The sequence below is a fragment of the Gossypium hirsutum genome, chromosome D08 (assembly GCF_007990345.1).
Source record: "Gossypium hirsutum isolate 1008001.06 chromosome D08, Gossypium_hirsutum_v2.1, whole genome shotgun sequence".
NCBI lineage: Eukaryota > Viridiplantae > Streptophyta > Magnoliopsida > Malvales > Malvaceae > Gossypium > Gossypium hirsutum.
Window position 1 is genome coordinate 17117263 of NC_053444.1, and position 12105 is coordinate 17129367.

Consider the following 12105-nt stretch of genomic DNA (forward strand, 5'->3'; position numbering starts at 1 on the left):
CACACGGGCATGTTCCTTGGATACACAGCTATGTTTCCCAACCACACGGGCATGTGAGTTTTCCACATGGTCGTGTCTACTCTGCTTCTTAATTTTGTTTAAATTTAGCATGTTTGCATAGTGAGTTACATGGGCTACTCACATGGTTATGTATCTCTATCACACGGGCATGTGTCTCCACCACACGGCCATGTGCCGCATTCACACAGGTGTTTCACTCTTACACACGGCCATGTAGACCTTTCACACGGCCTAGACCCTCTCACACGACTGCGTGGCTTTGTTTCGCAGATTTTTGTTCATTCTATAACCTGACCCGTTTTAATTCTAGTGTAGTCCAACTATTATTTAGGCCTCTTTAAATGTGTTTTGGACTCTGTTTTAGCTTAAACTCGTGTGTATTTGCGATTGTAGGGTTAAAGCTAATTGTTTGATTAAGTGTTTATTATCGTGATAAATGAATTTGAGATATTACATAGTAATGTAGTACAAGTAAAACTAACTCTAAAATTGACCATTTGAATATGAGTTGCTTTTTCTATGAGTCTTTTAGCGAATGGTGTGCATTCATACATTTGCATAAAATCGGGGTTTTTGCTTGCGAAGAGAAGGAAGACTGATTTGGTAGTTGAACTGCAATATATTTGTACAGTGGATTACCACATGTTTTATATATATGACAGATCAACTATATATTATTATTTGAGTGGCTTAGTTCAACATTTGTGGTCTGTAAGGTGGATGGGCCTATCATGGTCCCATGTGGTGTGCAGGGTGGATGGGCTTAATATAGCCCATAAGTGGTGTGTAGGGTGGTCGGAGTGGCGTTTGGTTGGTGGGGTGGGATCTTTGACTTGCTGCATTTGTTACGAATCTGGATATATGTCTGATTATGTGAGCATTGGTATGTTGGCGATTTGATTAATTCAATAAGTGTGTATAATTAATATGTGTTTTGGTATGCGTTGGATACATCTTGTATATTGGATTACTGGTGTGAGCTTTTCATATGTGATTTGTGCACATATACTTTTCTGGAATAATGGATGTGTTACCCCATCTTTTGTTATTATGTTTGGCTTCGGACTCACACTGAGCTCGCGTAGCTCACCCCCTCCTAGTTTTCTTCCTTTCAGGTAATTTTGTGTTTTGTTGTTGGACTCAGTGTATCGGTAATCTTCGAACTTCTTCTCAGGTTTTCTCAATTTGGTTTGGACTTAATAAAGATTTCATGAATTTTGTTAAATTATTTTCATTTGGACTGTTAGTAACATTTTTATAGACTGTGGTATAATTTAATTTGGACTCACAAAGTTGGTAATTTTATTTGAAGTTTGATTACGGTCTTCGGATTCGAATTTTGTATAACATTTTCGTAGGTGGTTTTGATTTTCTAAAATCATTGGTTTAACTTTAATACAATGTAAGTTTTAAACAAACAATACTAGTTTGTGTTTGCATTCAAACAATAATTATTATATTTTTCACTGCAAATAATTCTTCATAACGCCAGTCTTTAAAATTTATAAATCCGATTTGATTACAAATTTAGCATATAAATTGTTAAACGATTTAGCTCAATTTAAGCAAACCGTATTAGGATAAATTTTAAATAATTCTTTTCTAAATTGTTTTAGGATCACTTCGGTGGTCAATGTAACCTCCGAAACTCGGTCTAACTTCTAGGTCGGATATTGGGGTGTTACAAAAACAATTGGATGAAACAGTAAATTAATTTAGATTTATGCTTCAACCATTAAAGAAAATAAAGGTTTCATCATGTAATCCCAACCCTATGAGATTTATCTCATGGGTTGGAAAACAAAATTCAAAAGCAAGATATCATTCAACATTGTTTTCATCAAATCAATTCATGAAGAAATAATTAAGAAATAATAGAAGAACGACAGGAAGACAACTTTCACATGTCTAGTTCACACTCCAACGACACAGTGTCCATTGGTGGTTGAGAGGGACTGCCTTCATCTTCCTGTTTTCGTCTCTACTCAACTATTAGCCTCTAGTTTCGCTTATGAATCTGCACCTCTGTTTTCCATTAAGGGTTTCCTCATTTGGCTTTTTATAAGCTTTTTCCATAGGGTAAATCCAACAACCCAAGATATCTTCTCCTTTTTTTGAGATTTTTTGTGTGGTTTAAAATCCCTTCCTTTAAGGTAGGTGGTTATTAGCCCATGATCTCAAAATATTTTTTCCTCTTTTTTAGGAAGATTTTCGGGTACAAGTAAAGTTGGGCTAAAATTGTTATGCGTTGAGTGTTAACTCGGTCTTCCTAGAATAGCCACGGAATTTGTGTTGGCAAATTGTCCAACCTTTTGCCACGACAAACCTTCATTCCCTTATTTCTTTGTCTACATCTTGCTCCTGCCAATTACTACCAAACAAATTCTTCCTGCAAACAAGTAAAAGTAACATATAATAACATTAAGCAGAATCCAATATTCCTAATGTAATGTAATGAAAATTATGAATGGAATGTCCTACATTGCAACTAAATTTACTTAACTACTGGTAATTAACTAGGTCTAAAGACATCAAATATAACTCTTGAAAAGAGTTATCACACCACCAAACCTAAGTTATTACTTGTCCTCAAGCAAAATATACATGAATCCATGAATATAACAATTTCCATAGCGACATAAATACCTTTGGACTGTTAGACCATTTAAAGAGCATTTTGTACTTCAATTCTCAGTAATTTTTTGTGTCTAAAAATTTGATCAAGTTTCATAAGCTTATTTAGTAAAAGCAGTGCAGAAAATTTTGCCCTAAAAGAAAGAAAAATCCTAAGTACTCATTCAACTTTCACTATAGCAAGTACCTCCTAATTTACTTAGTTCATCTTTTAACTAACTCAGTTTTCTGTCTCTTTTTTTTTCTGGCCTTATACATACTCAAATACTTACATATCCATTTATTATGCCTATTTATTTATTACTAGGGGATTCAACTCGTCACATGATTCTTTTACTCAACAATTACAATGAAGTATACACTAAATTGTTGAATACAAAATCATGTCATAATTTGAATACTCACTCATAAAGCTAAGACTTTTGACTAAAAAGATGGATGGAGCAAACAACTACCCCCTTAGCTACTCAGTCTCTTACTACAGTGGAGTGCCCCTACACTAATTATTATTATTATTATTTACACACTCTTACTCAAACTTGCTTTTCTAATTAACAACATAATGGAGCAAACAAAATGTTTTTTGACCTACTCAGCAGTTCAAAGCATTGGAATATTTATGACAATTTTTAGATTATTTTTTTCCTTAAATTTTCTTAAATATTGCCACTTTATTCATTGTTGAGTATTTCCATTATACTAAATTTAGCCTCAAGAATCTCTAATTTTATCAAAAGAAACTTACTATAGATAAATTTTAATCGGAATTAGGACCTCCTAATTTTAGTGATCAATTTACAAGCAAGCTATCTAAGCTAAAATCACCTAATCTACTGTCACAACTTTCCAAGTTTAGTGAAGAATTAAGCTCCACATCGAACATCATAGATAAAAACACACTCATTACAGTCTAAACAATTACAGGCAAAAATGTGTCATGGAAAAATGAATGAAAACTTAACAAAAATACTAAAACAACATGCTCAACTAAATACCAAAGGCAGTCTAGATGCATAATACACCCCCAAACCTAAGGGATGCATTGTCCTCAATACATGTACAGATATGAATCATGAATGCAATAACATATATATGTACATAATGAAATGAAATAAAGGGAGAAAAACTTCCCGAGCTTGGAACTAAATGGTGGTACTTCAATTTCAGCAAGTGGCCTTTCGTGCCCTAATCTTATAATGCATCGACCTTTTAAGTAAATTGAGTGGTACATCCTCCGCTTCATTATGAAATTTGGTGAGTTCATCAATAATCTGATCGATCTTACGATCCTATTCAGTTATCGGTTCAGTAGAAGGAGGTGGAACAGTCGCAGTACTGTACACTGGTGGTGAAACTGAGGGATTTGCTTCCTCTTCGTCTTTGTAGTCAGTCTCAATGTTGACAAACTCTGTTTTCTCTTATTCTTCCTCTGGTGCTTTGGGTGCATTCTCTTCATTGGCAAGAGTCGTCTCAATGGGCTCTGCGTCAGCAACCCCTTCCTCTTCTACAGTTTATTAAACAAAGGAAATGAAATAACTAAGAGAAATTTAAATCGACAAAATGAAATAAAAATAAAAATATTTTTCAAGATGTTTAATTTTAACATCTTGAGGATCAATGAACTATTTGTCTCACTCTATATGAGCACTTTAGTAGTGCTTCAAGCGTTGTCCATTAACTTTAAATGTGTCCCCCATTTTCTTGTCCTTGACATCGACAAATCCATGCGGATATACATGAGCTACCAAGCATTGTTCATCAAAATTGAAAGGTCTATTTTGCTCCAAAAAAGTGCACAAGGGTCTTCGCTCAAATAAAGCTTCATCACTATCAAAATTGTTGTGGAAAAATATAATAAGCTCTTCCTCCACTACTGTTTCTATCAAGTCAATGGCAGGACGTTCTTCATTCTCATCAGCATATTTCAGCGCATTAAATACATTGAATGTGACCTACTGGTCATTCATCCTCATGGTCAGTTAATCTTTCTGCACATCGACTAAAGTTCTAGTTGTAACAATAAAAGGTCTTCGAAGGATAATTGGTATATCTTTGTCAGCTTCACAATCTAAAATAATGAAATCGGCTAGAAAAATAAACTTATCTACTCTTACCAGCACGTCTTCAATTTTACCTTCCGAATGTCCGAAAGATTGATCAACTACTTATAGCGTGACTGTTGTGGATCTTGCCTTCCCTATTCCCAACTTCTTGAATATAGAAGAGGCATTAGATTTATACTTTCTCCTAATTCACATAATGCCTTACCAACATAATGATTTCCAATTAAACATGGAATAGTGAAACTCCCTAGGTCCTTCAACTTTGGAAGTAATTTATTCATCAAAATTGTTTTCCACCCTTTAGTGAGAGCAACATTTTCAAATTCTCCCAATATGTGCTTCTTTGACAATATATGTTTCATAAATTTCACGTAATTGGGCATTTTCTCCAAAGCTTTTACTAGCATTATATTGATATAGAGTTATTTCAAGGCCTCCAAAAATCTTTTGAACTGAATATCCTGCTTGAATTTGTGAAATCGCTAAGGAAAAGGTAAAGGTGGTCATTTTTCAGGTTGCTGATATTGTTTTTCATGGCATTCTTGTCGAGAACATGTTCTAGGTCTACCACAACATTTTGTTGCTTACTCTTTTCAGATTCAGTATGTTTTTGAGATGACTCTGGGATCTTTACATGGTTGTTATTCGAGTTATCCTCTCCTATCGTGGCATCTTGAACAACGTTATTCAACTTAGTTCCACATCTAAGAGTGACGACCTTGCATTGCTCTTTCCCTTATGATCTCGAATGCTCAGTATCACTTGGCAATGCTCATTATTGATTTGAATTTAAAGCATTCGTTATTTTCCTTACTTAATTTTCAAGAGCTCTAAGGAATGCAACTTAACTCTGAATTACGACACCAGGCCATATATTCTTTCAACAAGGCTTCAATAGAGGTAGAAGATGGTAATTGTCCCTGTTGAATATTTTGCCTCAACATAGGATGATTATAGCCAAGCAGTGCACTGTTGGCATTCTGTGTCACAATATTGTTTAAATTCCCCACACCTTGATTATTCTAACTAAAATTTGGATGCTGCTTCTACCCTAAATTATAGGTGTTGGAATAGGGATTACTATTCCAATTAAAATTACTCATGCATCACACAAATGATGGGTTTGATGGGCATTCATTAAGCACATGGTCTTCGCCACAATAACTGCACAATAGTTCTGCTGATTTCATTTCCTGGACTACAGTGGGTCTTTTCATTGTTTTGATCATATTAGTTAAATATGATGCCTGGGTTGGTAATGAAGTGATTGCATCGAGCTCCATGGTGCCAATAACTTTCTTACCCGTCCAAACTCTCGTTATGGAATATTGATAATCATTGTTGACAATCTTTTCCAAAATCTCATATGTTTCATTTTAAGATTTACCAACAAGGTACCATTGGTGGAGGCATCAACTACCATCCTCTTATATGCATTCAACCCATTATAAAATATCTCCGTCTGTGTCCAGTGCTGGAATTCTTGCATCGAACATTTCCAAAGTAATTCCTTAAATCATTCCCAAGCTTCATATAGTGCCTCATCTTTTAATTGAGGAAAATATGTGATGTCATTTCTAAGCTTGGCATTCATATTTGGGGGATTATACTGTAGCAAAAACCTCTAGGAATGATCATTCAATGATGCCGCTGTTCCCGATGGCAAAGCATTCAGCCATCCTTTCACACAATCTTTTAATGAATATGGAAAAATTTTAAGTCGCAGGGCGTTTTTATGAACACCCTGTTTCCTGAATGAGTCACAGACTTCCAAGAAATGTCTTAAGTGTAGTCGTGGATTTTCAGTAAGCAATCCATTAAATTGTCCTACCGTTTGCAGCATCTGAAACATTATCAGTTTCAACTCAAAATGTTGAGCATGAATGTGTGGCTCAACTATTCCTGGATTCAAATCATCCAAAATTGGTACAACATGCTCTCGAATTGGCATATCTCAGTCATCTATCACACGATCTATCGGAAGATTAACATCTCAACCAATGGGAGGATTATCATTGTGACCAATTGGGTTATCATTAAGACTAGGGTCATTTCCCTCCCTAGCCATATTTCACAGTTCTTTTTCCTTAGTCACAAAGTTATTTCGATCTCTAGGTCAAGAGGATATTTTTCATTAGCAGGAATGCCTCTTCTCATATACTGATAGAAAACTTGTAAAAATTAAATACAGCAAAGTTAAATAAAACTAATAGAACTAAGTAAAATATAGAAACTAAATTTTACTAATTTGTCGGTCCCTAGCAATAGTGGGAAAAACTTGTCGCGTGTGAATATGATTTGCGAATTGTGCAAGTATACATATCGAATCAAGTAATAAAACGATAAGTGAGATCGTCTCCACAGGGATCGGATTACGTATACAAATGGTCAAGTTATTCTAATAAAGTTAGATTAATGTTATAGCAAAATAATGATAAGAATGCAGTGGTAAACAAAAGGAATATTAATGTGAACAAAATGTGTAACTGATGAATAATTGGAAATGTTATGGCAATGTAAGAGTAAAAATGTAATGGCAATTACAAAAATATTTATATGAATAATATGTAATAGAACAAATAAACAATTAAGGATGTGATGGAAAAGGTACTACGGTAAGGGATAAATGATATACAATGTTAGTATAGAAGGTTGGAATTACTAAGAATCTACCCTTCCTGTTAGAAATGCCTCGGCAAAATCGTAATCAATCTACTGTTCAAAAGAGTTCTAAAGTGGTCTACTTTTTTCGAGAGCAAAAACCTCAAGTTACCTTCCCCGTGTAAATAGCCCTTTAATATGGTACCCTACATTGTTTCCCTATATATAAACGTTGCTTTATGTCTAGAGTCTACTACAAGTATCTTTCGAGTACTTGCTCATATCATTCAATTTCGGTTTAACTAATCCAACCTTTTCCAAACTAAATTAGTTTATGAGCATGTTGCACAGTCATCTATTTCTAAGGATTGCACACATACAATTTAGAAATAAAAAAATTGAATGAAACAATAAATTAATTCAGGTCTATGCTTCAACCATTAAAGAAAATAATGGTTTCATCATGTCATCTCAACCTTATGAGATTTAGCTCATGGGGCAAATATAATTCAAAACCAAGATATCATTCAATGCCATTTTCATCAAATCAATTCACGAAGAAATAATTAAGAAATATTAGAAGAACGATGGGAAGATAGCTTTTGCGTGTCTAGTTCACACTTCAGCGACACAGTGTCCTGTGGTGGCTGAGAGGGACTGCCTTTGTCTTCCTTTTTCTGTCTCTACTCAACTACTACCCTCTAGTTTCACCTATGGATCTCTACCTTTGTTCGCAATTAAAGGTTTTCTCCTTTGGCTTTTTATAAGATTTTTTCGTAGGGTAAATCGAACAACCCAAGATATCTTCTCCTCTTTTTTAAATTTTCTTTTTGGTTTAAAATCCCTTCATTTAGGGTATGTGGTTATCAGCCCTTGATCTCATTGTCTTTTTTCCTCTTTTTTAGGTAGATTTTCTGGTACAAGTAGAGTTGGGCTAAAATTGTTATGCGTTGAGTTTTGACTCGGTCTTCCTGGAATGCCACGACATTCGTGTTGGCAAACTGTCCAACCTTTTGCCACGACAAACCTTCATTCCTTTATTTCTTTCTCTACATCCTACACCTAACAATTACTACCAAACAAATCCTTCCTACAAACAAGTAAAAGCAACATATAATAACATTTAAGCACTGTTCAATCTTCTTAATGTAATGCAATGAAAATTACGAATGGTATGTCCTAAATTGCAACTAAATTTACTTAAGTATAGGCAATTAGCTAGGTCTAAAGGCATGAAATATAACTCTTTTGAAAAGTTATCAACAACAACTATTGATCAAGCATCAAAATGAAACCATACCAATTTTTATATGTGGAACGACAGAAATGTGCAAGTGTACACAATCGCAACAAGTAATAAAGTGACAAGTAGATGTCGAGTTATGTTACCCACAGGGACTGTGAAAAGAATTATTTATGAAAGCTATTTAAAACACTTTGGTGAAGAAAAATATTTTGTTAGAAGAGGGTGATTAAAAACTAATATTTTAAACTAAGTGAACTAAATAAATAAATCTCAAATGCACGATTTCAAAATACGATTTTAATCAAGATGACATGATTGTGTTAGATTAATTACATTTCTTAACTTAGAATTATTAAACTCATGTTTATATTGTTACGAATAAGTTCATTTCAACTCAGTAATTTGCTAACTTATGAACATACTCACCTACCAATATCCATTTACCTCTTGACTATATCCCTACGCCAATTCAACCGATTAAACAATTCTTAATAGGCAAATATGTTATTGCACATACATTCTTATTAAATCAAAATAATCTATTGTACATATTTTTATGTCAATTCAAACAATTAAATCGATTTAATAAGCACATAAAAGACTATGTGAGGTAACAAAGTATCCTTACCTTTAAACAGTTTAATCACAATAATCTTGCAAGTTATGCAAGGCAAATGTATTGTCAGATACCGTTGCTAATGTAACTCTCAGCTACCTTAGATGATTAAACATGCACTAATTAAGTACTGTGTTCATTAATTACAATTTCAATCCATTTAAATAATTAATTCATTAGTTACCTAACAATTGTAATGCAAGAATAACTTAGTCATGATTTTACTTAATCAAGCATCTTACCGAGGCCTATAACAACATAAACACAATTTTAATAATTTTAACAAACGAAATGCAATCAACCTAACACGAATTAAATTCAAACTAAATTGATTAAATTAAACCTTCCAACAACATAAATATTCATAGATATGTTCAGCATAACAACAAAAATTAAAAAGATAGGGAACAAGAATCAAATCCGGTGTTTTTCCGTGGCTTGACTAGTTGCTCTGTTCTTCCTTCTCCATTGTCCTCGTCGACCAAGGCTGCTATGAATACTTAATTGCTACTCCAAATAGCTGATGAATGCTTCTTTCCAAAGAGGAGAAATGGGCAAAAGGGTAAGGAAATTTTGGAATGGAAAAAAGAGAGAAAGTGGCGAGAAGAGAGGAAAGATGTGAATACTTGATGTGTGCTTTTAAAATGACCAGCCTAAGGGGGTTTTTATAGCTGAGGAGGGCTACTAAAAATAGCTAAAATTATTAGCCAAGGAGCCCTCCCTTGGCTGGCCACACATGTGGCAAGGTTGATAGTTTCAACTTTACTAATTTAGGCTTGGGGTAAATCTATAAAGCCACCAATTGTGGAAGGGTTTGAATGCAACTTGAACAAGTCTTCAAGGGCCTCTTTGCAAGCTTAAATAATCAGCTAATAAGCTGATTTGGGTCAGCTCTTGGGACAGTTTTTAGGCTGTCCATTTCTTGGTCAGTTCGGTTTACTCGGTTCAGTTCAACTGGACCACTTTTTCATAATTAATTAATAATAATTTATTAACTGAAATAAAATTGGATATAAATTAAAATTAATTATATTATGAATTAATACATATAATTTTGGACAGTCTTAGGCTAAAATTTAGTTCACCTTGGTACTTCAAATTGCTTCTCGATTTTGTGCTTCTAGTAGTGTCTGTCGAGCTATTTTTCGCCCTTTTTGCAAATCTGTCGAAAATAACAAAAATTAATCAAAATTAATTATAAATATGACTAAAATTCAACATGTTCATATTTTAAGTGCACTTTAATTATTTTGTAAAAATTAATTATTTTTTCGACAAGAATTATCGAAACTCTATGATTTTAAGTTAAAAAGGGTATGTAAAAATGTGTAAATTTTCATGTTTCCACACCCCCAAACTTAATTCATTGCTCGTATTGAGTAATGAACAAATTAAAGAGAATTACTCGAAAAACACCTTTGAAAAAATTCTTTCAAAATAACATTCTTCCAAGAATTATGAATTTAATATACTTATGCTCAAAAACAAGAAATTTGATAGTTATGCTTCTTAAGTATACATATCGTTCAAATTAATCTCAATAACTATTATGATAGCAAAATTAGACTAAATGCTTCCTTAACAAAGACATGTTAACCCTTACCAATTGATTTTATTTCCTTATTCAAGATTAAGCTGCAATATTTAAGTTTAACTTATGCCTTCATATATTGAACATAGTAATTTTTGTCGACTAATGTAGGTAGCATAGAGAACTTGAATCAATAGGTTTTTAAAAAGGCTGTAATGTAGCTAGGCCAGAGGTAGGTAAAAGATAGATAAATTTAGGCTTTTAAACCCTCGACTCAGCTTCAATTGGACCTTTGGAATAATTTCCCTCAATACACCAACTTAATTGCTTTCACATGCTCCTTTGTACATCTATTTTCTTTCAAGTACATGTGCTCTTTTTTTTTCTTTTTTAGCATTTTACTGTATGTACTACAATTTTTGGAGCATTTGATACTTCTTTCAACTCCCCCAAACTTATTTTCAAAGAATAATCTGAATAGTATTGATTCTAGTCTTTGGAACAATTTAAAGATAATTAAAAGAGAAGTGATGGCTAAATATTACAAGGGTTTAAATAAAATTAGGCCATATAGTCTCAAAGTTGGGTTTCAAAGTATAAAATTTCATCAAGGTTGGCTTGGAAGGCTTAAATGGTCCGAACAAGAGTTGCCTAAAACATTTTAAACATTCCATGCTTCCTAGGATTTCACTTCAAGAAACTACTATATCAATTCTAGAGACTTAAACTTTCATGCATGCCTACTTTTCTTAAGGAACTAAAAATTTTATGGTACTAAGTCATCCCTTATTTTTGAGTATTTCCAGTAAACTTGTTGCTGCCACTGCATATGTTGCATTATGTCCATCAACTTTGACAACTTATCTCGAAGATCTGGGTGAGGCAGTTGAGCTTTGAACATTAACATCTCGATATCAGGTTCAGCTTCTAGTTCCATTGATTCTGTATTATCAGGGACTTCAGTCGATTGCACTGGTTTGATCTCTGTGGGATCTTCTTCTTCTTCTTTTTCGGGATCCTCACTTTCTTCAACTCGTTTCTGTAGAATAGAGTCTCCAACTATTCGGTAGAGGTCCGAATCTGTGATTGTGCCCTGGCTATAGCCTGTCTTCTTTTCGTTTGCAAGAATTTGAGCTTTCAAGCACAAAATTGTTATCGTAAAGGGAAAGTAAGCTGGGCCAGAATGTGAACGTCTAACATCACAATTTCGCATTTCCCTTAGGATGATTTTTCCCACATCAGTGGCCTTCCCAGTTAAAATCGAGTATAATAAGACCATTCACTCTAATGAGATTGTAGTCTCATGTGAGCTAGGCATAAGGCTGAATTGAATGAAGTAGAACCATACCATTGCGAGTGGTGTCAAATATTATCTTCGAAAAGTGTGGATTCC

General features: G+C 33.8%; 1 non-coding gene across 1 annotated transcript; it reads left to right on the forward strand.

Annotated features, from left to right (window-relative positions):
• Nucleotides 1-6196: 6196 nt before the first annotated feature.
• Nucleotides 6197-6303, forward strand: LOC121220629 (small nucleolar RNA R71). Its single transcript, XR_005917849.1, has one exon. It is a non-coding gene; the product is annotated as a small nucleolar RNA R71 (small nucleolar RNA).
• Nucleotides 6304-12105: the final 5802 nt, after the last annotated feature.